Raw genomic sequence first — 18715 nt, 5'->3', positions numbered from 1 at the left:
AATGAACAAAAGCTACTTTGGGATAAATGACTCAAGTCACTGAGCTCAAACAACGTTGGGATATCCAGGTTGCTATCCTTCGGCTTCAAGACAACTGTTCTCCATCATTTCATATACGACCAACAATATATGAAATTTTTATTCACTGTGCTCTTGCATGTTTTATTATCACCACAGAATATGTATTTGTGTGTCTGCTTATTATCCATTTCCTGCATGTGTCTGACCAACGGCAATCAAGCAGTAGTATTATTGCACTGATAAAAATCAAATTTTCTGGCATGTGATAGAGCCTTCCAGACTCGTCCGTTATAATAATGCTGGATATACTCTTACAGTGTTCATGTTGCCGCAGGAGTAACCTGGTGGGACACACATTTCTCTTACTAATACAAACTTTGTTGACAATGTTCTACGACCTGGATTTATTACAAACGAAGTGATCATTTCCTTTTTGTTCTTTAGTCCCTTTTTAAAAAAGACAGATTAAAGTTATTCAATGAAATAATGTGCAAGTGTATCAAACATGTTTTGCATAATATCTTTCTTACTGCTACAGAAACTAAAAATGACTTTCCTTTCCTCTTTGGCTTCACAAACCAGAATATTTTCAAAGGGAAAGAAACCTTAAAGATGATCTTTTCCAGAAATTTAAAAACTGTGTTTCTGGCCTCCTACATCTCTGGAAAAGTAGCTTAGGCTATGCCTGCAGTAGAACGGAGGGGGTGGCTAAATGGGGGTCCCTCATTCTGCTGCAAATGGAGCAGATCTTCTTTCATATTTTAATCTGTTTGGGTTCAGTTTGAGATTTCATTTTTCATAGAGGCCTCCAAATAAACATCTAACATGTAGTCCAAACACCAGATTTGAGAATTAAAGAGTTCAAAAGAATAATATTTATCTAAGATCAGAAAGGTGATTGGTGGCAAAACTAAAATGAAATGATGGTCCTTTGACATCTGGTCCAGCATTTTTATACCAAAGCTATAGCAATTATTTGATAAAGTTTAGTCACCCAACTATACACAGAGCTAAAATGGCACAGATACTCTGGTACTTATCTGACCATAGAAGTTTCAATGTCAACTTCAAATTTCTAATTTCCATTTAGCTTATATTACAGAGTAGTGCTAAATATTTTAATGTACTATTTCTGTGCCAGAAATTAAAATACTAGTACTAGATTTTTCCACTTCATGAAAAGGATTTTTTTTAACTAAAAAGAAAATTATGATGTGGCAGAAAGCACAGGACTCTAAATTAGGAAACAATTTTAGCTACCACTCTGGAGCCAAAGAATTCACTTTATGCCCTTTTTCACCCATCGTCTCCTCTTGACATGACTTAAGTTACTTTATTTTTCTTTTCTTATTATTGTTTGTTTGTTTGTTTTGTTTTGCTTTGCTTTGCTTTGTTTTTTTTTTTTTTTTTTTTGAGATTTTTGCCATAAGGCATGTGTGCTTGCCAGAGAGACAGAGAGACAGAAAGCAAGAAATCAATCACCAGAGGGATGGCCACATCACAAGGCTTTCTCCTCCCTTCTGCTCTCGGGATTTTGGACACGCATGAACACAGGCCTAGCATGAGTTTTAAGCTGCTGGTCTGGGACTCAAACAGCGGTCAACGACATGGAAGTCCAGTGATCTAACTATTAAGCAGTCTGCTGGTCCCTCTTTTGATTTATTTATTTTTTATTTTAATTCATGCTATAGGCCACATGTGCTCACCAGAGAAAAATAGAAAATGTGAGAAATCACCCTTAGGTGGTTATAGCCATACCACAATTCTTTCTCCTACATGCTCCTCTTGAGATTTGGGGCAAGCATGCTAGAGTCCTAGTGCTTTTCAAGCTTCCAAGTCCAGGATCAAACCATAAAGTTGGCCATGTAGGATTCAGAACCTCAATCACCACACCACCTGCTGGTCCAAGTTTCTTAACTTTTAATGTGATTAGTCTATATGTCTTATACATTTTTTTTTTGAGTCTAAAAATCTGTGATCCTGTCTTCCAGCTGAATTCTGCTCATGTCCACATCAAAAAATAAAATACGCAACTGTTCAGTATATTCTTGTGTGCAATTTATGCATACACTAGCATATACCTACAAATCAATGAGCTTTTCAAGGTTCATATTTTATAATTCTACTTAATATTCCTTTCCAATTTTTATATTAAGTGGTTATTTATATGCCATAAAGTCACCCTGTGAAGTGTATAGTTCTGCCAATTTTGACAAATATATACATACAGTTGCATTATTACTACCCAAATCAAGATACATAGTAATTTTGTTGTCTCAAAAATCTCCCTATGGCCCATTATAATCAGCCTGACTCCATCCCTATTCCCAGCAACTGCTGTTTCGTTTTCTGTCACTGCAGTCCACCTTTGCTTCTTCATGTAATTTTTTTTTAATCTTGAGCTTTCTTTTTTTCTTACTATTGTCTATAGCTCTGAAAGTTAATGTATGCTGATGTTAGATACGCTCATCTGATGACTGCCTAGTACAAGTTATCTTCTTTAAGATTTTAACATCTGTGTAATGCAGGTACCACTGCACCTAGTTTATACATTAGCAGCCTGAAATGTGTATGCAGAAGTTATAATCAAAGGATGTTAAAGTTTATCAGCTTTTTATTTTAACTTTTTTTTTTAATTTCAAGACCATAGCTATCAGAAGTATAAATTGGTATTCAATTCATACAGAAATAGCCATGCAAATGCAAATACTCCAAATGGTTCAAAAAAATCAGAAATCTGATATGAAGGTACTATTACTGACTTCAAGTTCACACTGGTGTGTCAGTTGCTCATCAATAGAATAAAAGTTAGTTCATTAGTTTTATTATTTTAGAAGTCTAGATATATTAAAATACAACCATACCAATGTGTTTTTGTTGGTTCAATTTCTTATTGAAGATGAACTCAAGTGAAAAATCTATCTGCTATAATATTTGTGTGGGTATGTGAATCACTATAACAATATTTTAAATAGAATAAAATAACAAATCAAAATGCTGAATGCTTGGAGAGTTTTCACTGACAGTACAGAAGAGAGGAGAAGAGAAAACATTTCTTCTTTTTAGAACTCTTTGCCTTTATTATATCCCTAAGCCATTTTGCTATAAAGCTTTCTATTTTACGTGAAAATTTTCAATATCCTTAGACGTGTAACTGGGACAGTTTAGCTTATACCTCTTCAAGATCAGTCATTATGTTGTGTCATCAGGAAAGTCATGATGCATTTTTGCATAGAAAGACAGAAAAATATATCATAACTTTCCCAACCACCTAATAATATTTTAATTGTTTTTAAGTGACTCTCTTCACTTCCAAAGGTGTCCTCATTTGAATGATAAATTGTCTGGTCACCCTCATATCAGGAATTTTTACAATTCTCAAAAGAATGGTAGGTAACATGAGGATTTTATTCTGAATTTGGGCATGATTCTGTCTCTGGGATACTAAGCAATGATACAAGAAGTGGGAGTGCATGTTACTCCAAATATTGTCATAAGCTGTCATATAAATTATCTAGGCTTAAAGATATTGAGGAATTTCCATATAAGTGTTTAAAAACAACTTTAGTAAGAGCTAAGAAAAAAGCATTAACTCTTCGTCTATGTGTTTCAGGAATTACACTAAACACTTTATTGGAATTTTCCTATTTATTACTAAAGACAGTTTTGTTAGTATTATTGCTACTACCTCTGGGGACAGATGGAAAAACTAAAACTTATAGAGAATAAGTACTCCACACAAGTTTGCACAGCTCATAGCCTTAGAGACAGAATCCAAATCTAAAATAAACTTGAACTTGGACTGGAACTCTTTTTTTTTTTTTTTTTTTTTTGAGAGGGATGTTTGCGATAGGACATACATACGTGTTGGCTGGTGAGACAGAGAAAGACAGAGAGACAGAAAGTAAAACATCACCCCCTAGGGGAGATAGCCATGCTGCAATCCTTTCTCTCCCATTTTCCTTTCAGAATTTTCATCATGCTCACAATAGGTCTGGCATGAGTTTCAAGCCACTGGATCCTGGACTTGAACTACAGTCAACCATGTGAGAATCTAATGCCTTAACCACTTTGTCACCTGCTGGCCCTGGGTCAGAGCTCTTAAGACTGACTATACAAAAATCTCATGAATACATAGGATATTTCCATGAGTGGTATAAAATCAGGAAAGTCCTGCCTCACCCTGTTCCCAACAACTCTGCCACAACACCTATATAATTAATAGAAGAACTCTTTAGAATTATTTGGAGAGCCATTCCTTCTCATTTTGATTAGGTTCTATGTGTTGACTCTTCTGTGGTTCTCACCCCATTGTTTATTCTTCTTTTTACCTGTTTAATTTATACTTCAAATTTGCAGATTTATGTGGTTCTAAAATCTAACCCTCTCCTTCATGTCCAAAAAAGAAATCATATGGCCTAAGATCAGCTAATTTAATGCATTCCTTATCTTTGACCATAAGGTTTAGCCCAAAGATGAGCAAGTTACAAAAGCCAAAATGCTCAAGATTTACAATAGGAATCCTGGGACACTGACACTTTTTCTTGAAAGGCATAGACAAGAACACACAGAGGCCCAGGAGCTTCCAGCATCCATTTAGGGAATCTTAAAGATGAAGGAAACACCACAGACTGCAGAACCAGGAGATAGAAAAAAAAATTGAGTCCTAGGTGGGACTTGATAACCCACTAGCTAAATTTTCATCTGTCTTCTGCTTTTTAATTAAATGAGTAAAGCAGTTTTGTGTATTGCTTAAACCAGTTTAAGTTTTCTGTTTCTTGCAACTGAACTCACTGTAATAAATATAAATAGGATAATATTACAAAATTGGGCCTATGAGGTAGAGAGGTTTTTTATGTATATACATATATATATATAATTTTCTATAGGGCACGTACGCTCACTGGAGAGAGAAAGAGAGAAAGATGAGAGATAAAGTGAGAAAGCACCTCCCAGAGGGTTTGATACCACAGTTCCTTCTGCATTCTCCTCTTGGTATTTTGGTCACACATGCACATGTGCCCAGAATGTTTTTCAAGCTGCTGGGTCTGGAACTCAATGAACTAGTTAGCCATGTGGGATCTAGTCACCTTAACCACCTTGCCACCTGGCTGGTCCAAAAACTTACATATTAAAAAAGGTAATATGACATATCCCAGTTTTTCTAAGGACAAACAAAATTACAATATTTTTAGGTTACTGACTCTCTCCTTGTTGTCTATAAAATTTTTTTAAAAACTTAAATTTCCATATTGTCTTTGTGTTTATAAAGGCCATTTCCATATCTCATATTGTTCTATTCTTGTAAGAATTTTATAAGGTAGCTATTATTATCTCAACTTTACAGATAAAAAAAAGTGGAGATATTTTTTCCAATATATATCTATCCAATGGCTAAAAAATATTCCAAATCAAATATTTTTAATCAATCCTTTTTAATTTCTACTACCCCAAAGCAGAACTGGATTTCACCTACTGTAAAATTAAATGATAGATCTTAGTTTTCCAAGGTATCTGGAAATCATAGCAAGTGCCATTATGTTCCTTGACACATAATACAAAGTTAGGCTTATGAAAGAAATATTCACTGTCTTTATCTTATATTTAATAACTAATAATTGCCTTAGATCTTGCCTTTGGATCCCCTAAGTGCACTATGTCTGGTTTCCTCCATTGTAACCCATTTTGTCAGTGTGTTTACCATGTCCAGAAAAGCTCATGTGATCATTTATGGGTTTTGCCAGTTCCTCCATTAAATAGAACCAGCTCAAACCTCCAAATAGTAAAGATAGTAACAATTTAAAAATAAAGCATTGAATGACCATCAACAATGCAGTGATGTAAGTATCATTATTACGATTATTATATAATGAGGATATTTAAAGCTTAGCGTTGAAATATCTTTCCCAAGGCCATATATTTACAAAGTGATGGGCTAGAATGTTATCTGAGATATGCTGAATTCCAAAGACCATGGCTTAACTAGCTAAGCTACAAGAACATCCTGCCTCAGTTCATCATGTTTGCCCAGTCCACCTTCTCTCAGAACTTCACTCTAAAATGCTTTCATATTGCCCTGTCACTGTCAGTTCAATGCCCCTTATCGAGTACTGTCACACCAATTCTGGTTTCCAATGTTCCTATTCTTCTCCACCAAAACAAAGTGAACAGTTTTTTTTTCCTCATGACTTATCCTGAGATTGGTATCAACGGATTATATCAGATAATCAGATAACTTAATCCTTGTTAATGGGTTGATATTTAATACGTAACATCTTCTCAAAGAACATAATATTTTAGTAATTTAAATAGATGTTACAACACATTAACCCATTAATCACATATTGATTACAGAGCACTTCAAATACTACAAACTGGGCACATGACAATGGGGTCAAAGGCATGGGATTCAGCAGAAAAGCAGTGTTTTGGGTCAACTTTATCCCAACACCTATAAAAACTACTATATGAGTATCTCAGTCCACCTTATTGCAAGTCAGATCTATTAATAGCTACTCTCTGTCCATCCTTAATTATGTGTACCTGAATGCTCTAATAGAGTAAAAAAGAGAAAAAACCTTCACATGATCCCTGCTCCCAAAGTATAAATAATAGCAATAGGACAACTGTAATACACTGTAAAGTAATATGTGATTCAATGTAATATAAAAACAAGATTATGATGATAATTAATTAATTAATTAAAATTTTCCCCAAAAAAGAATAGAAATAGGTTTGCATCAGTCTAAACAAAAAGCTCAACTGTCTATCCTCATCTCCTTAATCCACATACTTGCAGAAGATAAACAACTATGTGTTACTCTCTTGTGTTTGCTGATTTTGTGAGAAAGTAGCAGGGTTAAGTGAAGAAAGTCTGTTAGATTAAACATTTAGAATTAATGGTATGTAAAAACCTAAGTTCTCTGCTATAGGATAATATTGCAAATCACTATCTAGATTTTACCTCATTTGCAAAAATATTATTCAGATCATAATGTTTTAGTGTTGTTTCCACATAGCTTACAATCATTACGATCCCTCAGAGGCAACCTTTTCAATTCTGCTATTGCTTTTGAAATCACTAAGCCAAGAGACCATACCTTATAACTTTAGGAACATAGATCCCCAGACAAATAATAGAAAAGCAAAAATTACTACATTTATTTTAGTACCATGCTTCAGCCATTCTTGGCCTGTAGCCTGATTTCCACTGGCTTTTTAATGAGATTTGCACCTCTGCTCATTTGTGTAAGAACTATTTTTATGAAGATGTGATTACCAAATCCTCTTTTCTACAGGCCATTTCTGTAGAGTCAGGTATAGACTGCACCACCAAGAAAGGACATCGTCAAACCCCTCAGTGAAGCAAAGTGTCCACCAATCAGAAGGTTGACGTCTAATTCAAAATTTTGGCAAAAGGTGGCAAAAGAGAGCCAGAAAATCTAATTTCACACTTCATAACAGGCATGATGCTACTGTTGAGAAACTCATTGAGTTGTTCAGCATAGTTTAGTTCTTTTCTAAGCTAAAACATCTCTCAAAACTCCATCATCATGTGTATGTCTTCTCCTACATTCTATTGAACTTGGGCTTAGGATTCAGCTGATTTCTTATCAAGTCTATTGGACTTACTTAATTTCTGTGAAATCAGGCTAGTCCAGAGGGTAGCACCTACCATGAAAAGTCAGGAACAAAGCAATACTGGCACTCTATCTCATTCAAAACTGTGTTCTAATGCCTATTAGTTTGTGTAATAATGCTTATTAGTTTGTGTAGATTTATTTGAAACAACCTTAAACACATGCAGGGGTCATGACAAACGGTTTTTAATTATTTTTCTACTTTCTCTAAGGTCCTCAGGTGCCTGCTCCCTAAAAAGAAAAACAAAAACAAAAATACTTCCTTCTCTAATATCCAGTAATCTAGTAATTGATTATTCAGCTTTTTCCCAGACCACTGGCAAAGAGATGCTTTAAGTGTAACAGACATTGAAGCCCATTACCAAATCTTAGTTCTGCCTTCTTTTCCTCTTACCTATTTCTTTCTGTGTTTTTTTTTTCTTTATTTTTTAGAGAGGTTTTTTTTGTTTGTTTTTTTGTTTTGTTTTGTTTTGTTTTGTTTTTTGCTATAGGATGTGTTTGCTTGCGGGAGACACAGAGAGAGACAGAGAAAGTGAGAAATCATTCCCCCCAGAGGGGATGGCCACGCCACAATCCCTTCTCTTCCACTTTCCTCTCAGGATCTTGGGCATGCATGCATTCACGCCCAGCATGAGTTTCAAGTTGCCAGGTCCAGGATTTGAACCATAGTCTGCCATCTGAGGGTCCAGCACCTTGATCACTACATTACTTAATGACCCTTCTTTCTCTTCACCACCACTGCCGCCATCCTTATCCAAGTTAACAGGATCTCTCATTCATACTTTTGCAATATTTTCATAACTGATCTTCTTTGGGGTTACTGTAAAAATTAAATTAAATAACATGATTTGTGCCTGTATTGTGCCTAGCACTTAAGGGTCTTATTTTTAAAGTATAAGAAATGTGAATGATAAATAAAATGAAGTATAGAATGGATTAATCTACTGCCTTTCCTTTCCATGTGTAGATAAAACTATTTTTGACTTCCTTTCTTATGTTTTTATCATTATATTTCCCTCCTACCAATCCTATCACTTTGTATATCCACTATTTATCTTCCTATGTTTAATTCTTTCCACTTTACATGTATTACCTGTTGTGTGTATGTTTTATCTCTGAAGACTTCTTCTAGAATTCAAGTTCCATGAGAGCAAGAATGTTTATGTGCTTTTGATCATTGTGATATCCCTAGTGCTCCCAACAGGACTTGGCTCATAGTAAGGATTCAATAAATATTATTAAATGAATAAATTGATCAATGATCTTATAGCTAAAATAGATCATTTTTAAAATATGAATCACAGACAGACCTTAGAAATGGATATATTTTGAATGCATAACATTCCAATTACCTAAAATATTTCTCCTGTCCATATACTACTCTGCCTGAAAATATATTGTTAATTTGGGTTTCTCCTAAGAGTTTCTCTTTTAAAATATAGACTATTTAGTAAAAATTATATAACTTAACTAACTCACATGAGGTACTAAAGAATAAATATTTTTCATTTGACAAGAGGACCTAACTAATAACAGAAAGTTCACTGAGCAATTTTTGGGGAAACAGGAATCAAGATTTCCCACTGATAATTCAGCCTCCAGCACACAAAACTCATGTGGTAGGAAGACCCCTTTCAGGCCTCCTATCTCTGTACCTGTCTTTGTCTCTCTCTACCTCTGTCTCTGTCTCTGTCTCTGTCCTACCTCTTTTTTTAAATTTTTGCTTTTTAGAATTTTGCATGGCACGCAAGCACACCGCGCGGTTTTCCAATTTTTGTTTTTTATTGAAATTTTTTAAATATTAATTTTTTAGTTTTATTGAAAAGTTTTTTATCTTCCTCTTTTCTTCTCTTTTTATGTTTCTTCTTTGTTTTTTGCTGTTGTTGCTGTTGTTTCTCTTTTTCTGTTTCCTTTTCTGCACACTCCTCGACGCTCAGATTGAACTTCCAAGTTTGGGAATAAACCGACCATCAACCAGATGACTAGAAATCGTTTTTTAAAAATTCAAAAATATATGACAAACCCTTACCACCCAAAAAAAGAAACTAGGAAGCCTGTCTTCCCCTCACCACTCCAAGCATTCTCTATACAAATACGAAGTGTTTATATGTATCAAATAAAGGTGATTTTTTTGTTCTGAAAAAAAAATAATAAAAGCAAACTAAACTTCAAAACATCATCTTGGAAAATTTACTCATGAGCAAACAAACACAAACTTTTTTGTACCACTTTCTTATCTTCAGGAATTGAACAATTTCTGATGTACAGTTTTGCTCTACATCAACCTTTGGTCTTAAAATCAGTTTTATACTGCTTTCCAATGGACGTTTTAATATGAAGCTTACTTTCTGAGTTCAGCATGTAGTCTTTCAGTGAAAATCTCAACTTTTCCTTGGAATATCCAAAAGATCTTTGGCTCAAAGACTCCACTTGTGGAACTGCTTTTCATACCTTAACCTCTTTCTTGTAGCTCAAAGTTGAGTTTTGAGCCTAAGAATATACCACACTTCCAAAGCAAACTAAGCTTCAAAACATCACCTTAGAAACTGCACTTAAGGCAAACTAACACAAACAGGTTTGTACCACTTACTTAAGTTTAGGAGTTGAATAACTTTTGATTTACAGTTTTGTTCTACTTGAATATATGGTTTTAGTAGCAGTTTTACAATGATTTTTAATGGACGTTTTAAAATGAGGCTTACTTTCAGGACCAGCAGTTAGTGTAATGGCTATGTCACTGAAATCTCATGTAGTCAACCGTGGTTTGAGTCTCAGACCTGGTGGCTTAAACTTATGCCAGGCGCGTGTGCGTGTGTGCAGAAGATCCTGAGAGGAGAATGGAGGAGAAGGGATTGCAGCATGGCCATCCACCCTGGGGGATGATTTCTCACTTTCTATCTCTTTGTCTCTTTCTGTCTTTCTAGTGAGTTCATGCGCCCTATTGCAAAAGCCTCTCCAAAAAAAAAAATGAGGCTTACTTTCAAAATTAAGCATGTAGTTTTTCAGTGAAAATTTCAACCTCTTCTTGGAATATCAGAAAGATCCTTTGCAAAAGACTACAAACTCTTGGAATATCAGAAAAATTTTTGGTACAAAGACTCGACTCATGGAGCTGGTTTTTATAACTAAAGCTCTTTGTTGTAGCTCAAAGTTGAATTTTGAGCCTATGAATGGACCACACTTTCAAAGCAAACTAAACTTCAAAAAAATTATCCTAGAAAGTGCACTTAAGAATAAACTGACACAAACTTGTTTGTACTGCTTAATTAACTTTAGGACTTTACAACTTGTGATGTACAGTTTTAATCTACATTAATGTTTGGCTTGGAAGCAGTTGTACACTCTTTTTCAATGGACTTTTTAAAATAAAGCTTACTTTCAGTAAAAAAGTAGTTTTTCAGCAAAAAAAAGTGAACTTCCTCTTGGAATATTAGAAAGATCTTTGGAAGAAAGACTCTACTCAATGAATGTCAAGTAATTAAAAAAAAGTTGCAAGAGGAAAAAAAAAACAGTAAAACTGTTCATATCAAAATTTAAAAAAAAAACAACATACATATTTGACGACTGCAGTAAGCTATATAGCCCCAGCTAGGTACTACTTTATAGTATGTTCATTCTACTCACTGAGGTTTATGCCTAAAGTCAGAGACTTGGGTTCATGTATAGGTATATATCAGCTGTGCTAGCTATTGGAAATATTTAGACTAATTAAATTCATTAGCAAATCAATTAAATGGGAGGGGAAGGCATAGAAAGAAACCATGGATACCAGTGACAATGTGGGAGGAGGGTGGGACATGGCAGAGGGTGAGGGATAGGGAATCAAGGATGGCAAAACAAAAAAACAGTATACAAGACATAAGAAATGGAAAATTATTTGCTGATAACATGCATGTTGATGTGCTTGATTGAGCCAATATACAGTGTATTTTGGATGGAAAATTCATTTGTATGCTGTAATGATGTATAGTGAATTAATGTAAAAAATAAATAAATTTAAAGGAAAAAAAAAGAAAGTTCACTGAGCAAAGGAAAAACTATAACAAAGGTAGGGTAAGAAGAAAAAGGAGGAACATGTCATCTACTTCAAATTTTGCTTGGTATCCCCTCTGTATAAAATCCCAGGGGGATAGAGTTAGGAAAAAGATACTGAGAATTTAGACTGTCACTTTGTCTTCTGAATAGCAAACTTTATGATGTTTTCATGATGGATTTGAATAATGTCATTCTACATAAAACCATTTCAAAAGAAGCACAAAAATATAGGAGTGACCAGTTATTCTAGTTCAGTTAGAGAGGGTTATCCAAATTAGTATAGCGAATGGACTTTTCACCTGAATATTTAGGCTTAACTCGGCCTTTTGTTCAGCTGCCTTGAAAATAATTTTATGAAGTTTCACAGGAACTTATGGATCTTTCCATACTCAATGACTTTTAATAATATTTTTAAGTATCTTTGAGAATTAGAAACTGGATGCCTGAAAGATTAACTTCTCTCAAACAAGATTCAAGACAGACTCTTTGATTTGATTTCCCCCTGTACCTTGACTGTTAAACATTTTTTGGTGCTGACTCTCAGTACAAAAATAAAATTAGTAGCAAGTGTGCACTGTGAGGAAAATGAAATAAGATTGCTTCCAGCAGCACCTTCAGCTGAATGCTTCTTGATGTAGTGAATTTTAATCCACTTGGGAAGATTTGGGCAATATGATAATATTCCAAATTTACTTGGATTCATGAATATCACCAAATTACCGTATTGAAATGAAGTAGCTATTAATCTTAATTATTGTAAGAAATTTTTAATGACATTATTAAAATGATTATTAAGAACTCACCTCTTCAGATTTTATATTATACCACTTTCTTAATTTATGTGTTTTACATATTGAAAATGGGGTGTGTGTGTGTGTGTGTGTGTGTGTGTGTAGAAAAGTATGCACTTGGAATAAAGAAAACCTATTTTAAACCCCAGATATAATTCCCACTGGTATGTTCAAGTTAATTGACCTCTTTAGGCATTAACTTCTTTGTAAAATTAGGTTGTTAAACAACTAGTATGAATGTATTAGAGAAAAAATGATAAAGTATTAAAAATACCTGAAAAGTACTGGCAATATTACTGTTTGATAAACAAGAGAGAGGTAAACAACTTTTAGGTCCAGGTTGAAGACTGTATTCTTGGACTAGGTGGTAGGACAGTGGTAATGTAACTGGACCCACATTGGAAAGGTCCTGGGTTCATGTTCCCTGAGCACACCAGGGATGCCCACAATCAGGACCAGCTATCACTAGGGTAACTGCAGTGGAAGGATTCTGTTGACTGTGCCTGTTTATCTCTCTGCCTCTCTCTTCCATGGAAGGGGGGAAAAAAGTTGGATCCTTTGGGTAAATCATTTTTATCTCTCCCAAGATCATTGTAAACAGAACTTAATATGGTGCTACAGGTATAATTACAACCAGCATGAGTTTGGGACTTATGGAGTCATGATTTTTGGATCTATCTCAATTCTTTCTTTCATGAGGATTTGGATAAAGCCACATTATAATGTCAGCATAAAATCAGCCTATATTTCTTTAGCTCCCATTCATCTTAAATAATGGACAGTAAAATAATTACTGCTTATTCCTGCTCTGAATGTCACACCCCAACATGGGATGGTAAGATCCAAAGCTGGGTCAGGAGATTCAAAATTTCATTTGATTTGTACTTTTTCTCCAGAAACTCAAAGTACTATGCCCTATGCCTGTTTCTCAGCTGATCAACTGAATGAATAATCATAAAACAGTATTTTATCTCCTGCACCTTAAAGTGGACTGCATTTTTTACTGGCTTCCAATGAACAGAATGTGAAGAAAAGAGAGAGAAAGTAACTTTTTTCAGTGGATAAACTTAGAAAATGCTACCCATCCATGAGATTAATGTCAATATATAGTGTTAAATAAAGGGCAGCAGGCCCCAAATGGAGGTTCCATATCACCAAATCGAAACTTAAACTGTCTACTTTTAAGTTCAGATTCTTTTGATTAGCTGGTAGAGAGCTGACATTCTGAGAATCAGAAGAGAGGTAAGAGCCACATTCCACTAAGTTAAGAACATTTTTTTGGTTTGTACCCCTACAAGGTAAGTAACCTTGAAATGATTGGTCCACTATTTGTTCATTGTCCATATTTTCTCCATTTTTGTATGCATATATAATAGTATTCATCCACTCTGTCTAATTCATCAGAGTTCCTTTCTTGTCTGGTAGACAGAATGCTGTCTCATTGATGAGTCACTAATAAAAGACAATTAGCTCTTAGAAACTAAATTTTTTGAAATTTTATTTTTTAACAATAGGTATGTCATGCTTATAGCAAGTACCTAGAGATAATGGGATGAAAATGACACTTTAACTTTAAGGTATTCTTACCGGAAGCCCATGACCATAGTTTAATATGAGAAGCAGACAAATTCAAATTGAGGGGCATTCTCTAGAATTCCTTACCAGTAACCATCAAAATTCTTAAGATCAGGAAATATAAGGAAAGATTCACAAACCACAAGAAACTGAGGAGATGCAACTAAATATAATATCTATTCTAAAATTTAATCCTAGGATAGGAAAAATCTACTTAAATCTTAATATAATTTGGAGTCTTATTAATGGATTTTAATAAAGTTTCAATGTTGATAAGCAAAGAGATAAGCATGCTCCAAAGGATCTAGTCACACTGCAATCCTCTTCCTCTAGTTTTCCAGCCTGTCTAATCCTGGGCACTGTGCATGTGCCTGTCATGTTTTAAGCCCTCCTGGCTATGAATTCAAACCCTCTCCTGAGCAGCACTTTACCATGGCACCTGGAGCTGGGTCTACTAAGCATGCTAAATCATACCATGCTATTCTGAAAGATGCACTTTGAGACATGACATTAATAGGACACAGAAATGGTTTATTACCTGTTGATGATAACATGTATAGTTACAATATTCTCAACTGGACTGATCTGAGAAATATTTCATGTTGGGTAAATTCTTTTTAGAAGTCAAGTGATATATAGTGATTGAATGTTTTAAAAAAATAATGAGACTAATAATAATAGTCTGAAAAAATGATGTAAAGCTATGTAATGATGATGATATGGATAGTAATATCTGTCTTGACTGATATGCAAGGTATTCCTATTAGAAAAATGTAATATACTGTAAAGATATATGTGATTTAATGTAATATAAAAAAGATTATGATAATAATAAAACTAAATTTAAAAAGATGCACTTTGTAGAATCTGCTCCATTTTTTATTATTATATATAGTTTTAAGTCATTAGAGAGTGCACATGCTTATCTGAGAGACACAGAGTAAGAGAGAAAAACAGAGAGAAAGTGAAAAAGCATCTGCCCAGAAGTGATAACCACACTCCAATACCTTCTCCTTCATTTCTTCTTTCAGGGTTTTGGGCATACACCCAGCATGTTCTTAAGTTGCTGGATCTAGGGCTAGAACCCCTCAGTTGGCCATGTGAGATCCATTCTCTTAACCATACCACCAACTGGCCCTCCACTTCTTGTTTATTAAAATAAGTCTGTGCCATGGCTATCATGTTGATATGAGAATATCTCTGTTCTGCTGTCTTAACTCAGTGTTTACATGTTACTGACACTCATTTCCATACTTTGTTAAAAAATCTTACACTTCCGCAGTTTTTAAGAGTTCACCATGGTTAACCATCAATAGTTTGCCAATGCGAAAATTAGTCACATAAGCAGGACTAGGAACAAGAACAGATAAAGCTGATGTAGGCAGATGACTGTGGCAGTTCAGGGTAAGTCACTGTAGATGGGAAGAGCCAGCTAACAAAGAGGTAGATGACTAATACATAGAGAGAAATGTAATCTAATCAGGAAATCTGTGACCAAGTGGTAAGGTGACCACATGGAATGGAGCAGTAGTAGACAAAAAACATCCTATACAGGAAGAGAGTCCTTTCCAGAGGGGAAGAGACTGGATGGGTTCCAAAAACTGTTTGAATAGTGTGAGGAATGGGTGAGAGTTGGTTTCAACAACCGCAATCCGGGCCAAATGAATACTGGAGCTAGAGAAGCCAGTGAGGTTGAGTTGGATGGAAATCTCCAAAATGGCTTTTGGAATAGATCTTTCTAATCCAGCTCACCCAGCTTCTAGTGCTTCTTAACCATGGTCCATGAATGAATTTTCAAGGTTTCTGTGAACTACCTGAAATGTTTATGAAAACTGCATATGGATGCATATTCATTATCTGGGAAAGAAGTTTTCACTGGCTTCTTATAGTTTTGAAAGGAGAAGGCTGGAAAGAAAGAGAAAGAACAGTAGTAAGAGGAAAAGGAGAAAAAGAAATAACATATATGGAGTGTAACTTTTTTAACAGAGTGGTGTTAATGACATCTGAATTAGCACATTGAATCCCTTCAGTTCTATGAGTTAAATAAGTGCTATTATTAAGCCTATTTTACATTCAAGCAAAAAGAGTTTCAGTAGCTTGCCCAAATTGACACTGCTAATGTTTGGGACTATCTAACTGTAGCACCCAAACAGAGGCCCGATGCTTTGGCTTCCCTTGGAAGCCAAAAAGGATCAAAGATAACTTATCTAAATGGATGGAAATGACAGAGTTCTAGAAGCAATTTTAAAAAAAAATAAAAATTAAAGTTTAAATAGAATTAAGAAGGTAATGATAAAAGTTAGTTTTTACTCCTTTTTTCCAAGGAATTTAAGTTACATTTTAAAAGTAATCTAAGGCATGAAAATAGCCAACTTCATAGATACCTCTCTGCTATATTTAATTGCTGCTCTTTTTAAAATTGTTTGAAACAACTTTGAAGTCATGAAAAAAATATGTTTCAATTTTGAGGTCTGTGTCAATTTAATATAGGTGACTTAAATGGCAAGCCTTGATTAGAACTCAGAGTGCTGGACTTCTTGTTCACTGTCCTCACCCTTGGGGACTTGTAACACTTACGAAACTTAGACTAGAACTTCTGAAAACAGAAACACTAGCGTAAGCATAGCCAAAGAAAATGAGTGCATTTGAGAAATCTTATCAAAACTGGAAAATGGCCTTTCCTTTCATCTGTTCAGAGGAGTCTAGAAAACTATCTGCCAATTTACATGTTTTCACCATTATTCTCTTTTCAGTTGGACTTACTGCATATCCCAGCAGTGAAACATCTGGGCATGCTTACAAGGTTGCGAAATCAAGCCCCATTCTTGTTGCTAAAGTTTACAATCAAGAGAACACAAAGAACAAACACAAAAATAAGCTTCATCACACAGGTCTGGCAAGCACAGGGAAGACCTAGTACTTAGCTATCATGAAATCTCAAATGAATGGTTAAATAAGCTAGGTATTTGGGCCTCGAAGTTCTGGAGCCATCAAACACATACATTTCTTTTCTAGATTGCAATTATCAATAGCCACTTAGATTCCTTATTTTCCTGCCTTTGGTGAGGAAAAAAAGCCATGATCTTTAGTTCACTGAATTATTCAAGGCACACTGAGATCAGGAGCACCCATAATCATACTATTGTCAGAGACAGCAGGAACATTAGAAATGAGTTCTCTTGGGAACAACAGTTAGCATAATGGCTATGTTGCTGGACTCCCACGTAGTCGACCGCAGTTCAAGTCCTGGACCAGGTGGCTTAAACTAATGCCGGGCGCGTATGTGTGTGCGTGCCCAAGATCCCAAGAGGAGAATGGAGGAGAAAGGATTGCGGCGTGGCCATCCCCCCTGGGAGGTAATTTCCTGCTTTCTGACTCTCTGTCTCTCTCTGTCTGTCTGGCGAGCGCACACGCCCTATAGCATAAAAAAAATCCTTTCCAAAAAAAAAGAAATGAGTTCCCTACTATAGTTCCATGAAACCTATAGTCAGTTTCTGTATGTCATATTAACATATCCAAAGTGACCTAACCAACATATCTCCCACACTACATTTTTGTTCCTCTCAAAATAAGGAAATTTAACAGCTATGGAGGAATTAACCCTTCAATCCACAAAGTAAGTTTAAGAAGTAGACAAATTCACTGCAACCAATAAGTTATTTGGAGTGTGGCAGCCATCATTAGTACATAGAATTTGTACAAAGAATCCATATAGACTGAACTACCTGATTCATTATCATATTCAGAGGGGAAATGTTTATAAGGTTCTTCACAGAGAGCTTACTACATAATAAAAAATCAACAAAACTCTTGGCTATCATTTGATTATTATTCATTTTATTAGTACTCCTTTCTCTGACGTTAATATTTGAAAGAAACATCTTCCTGAAATCATTGGTAGATATAACCAAGCCTTGAGAAGTCTACCATCTTTCAGGTCAAACTAGCACACACCAAAGATGTCATTCTATTTAATAAAGAAAAAAAAAAAGAAAGAAAGAAAAGAATCTAAGAGGATTTCACAATCCTCCTTCTTGATTCATTTCAGTGTTTAACAACCCTGTCAGAAAATTCCTCAATTGTTATAACCTAACTACCTCATTCTGTAGTTTAAGTTTATTTCCTGTGTTCTGGCTATAGTGCAGACAGAGAACAGATGGTCATTATCCTTTGATGGTAATAATAATAATGACAATGATGTTTTATGGGTTTGAAAACTAAATAAATCTTGTTTTGATTATTTTCTTCACCACAAGAAATAAGTTTAGTTTATTAAACAGCATCATTAGCCCTGTGTTAGAATATAGCAGACAAGTGTTAAAATCACAGAAAACCTATATCAGGGAACCAGCAGTTCGCCTAATGGCTATGTTGCTGGACTCTCACGTAGTCGACCGCGGTTCGCATCCTGGACCCGGTGGCTTAAAACTCATGCCGGGCATATGTGCATGTGTGCCCAAGATCCCAAGAGGAGAATGGAGGAGAAGGGATTATGGCGTGACCATCCCCCCTGGGGGGTAATTTCTCACTTTCTGTCTCTGTGTCTCTCTCTGACTGTCTGGAGAGCACATGCACCCTATAGTGAAAATCTCTCCAAAAAAAAAAGAAAACCTATATCATTATTAATGTATACAAAACCCTCTCAAATTTGGC

The sequence above is a fragment of the Tupaia chinensis genome, unplaced genomic scaffold, assembly GCF_000334495.1.
Source record: "Tupaia chinensis unplaced genomic scaffold, TupChi_1.0 Scaffold149798_1, whole genome shotgun sequence".
Lineage (NCBI taxonomy): Eukaryota > Metazoa > Chordata > Mammalia > Scandentia > Tupaiidae > Tupaia > Tupaia belangeri.
Note: the sequence above shows the minus strand (reverse complement) of the source record.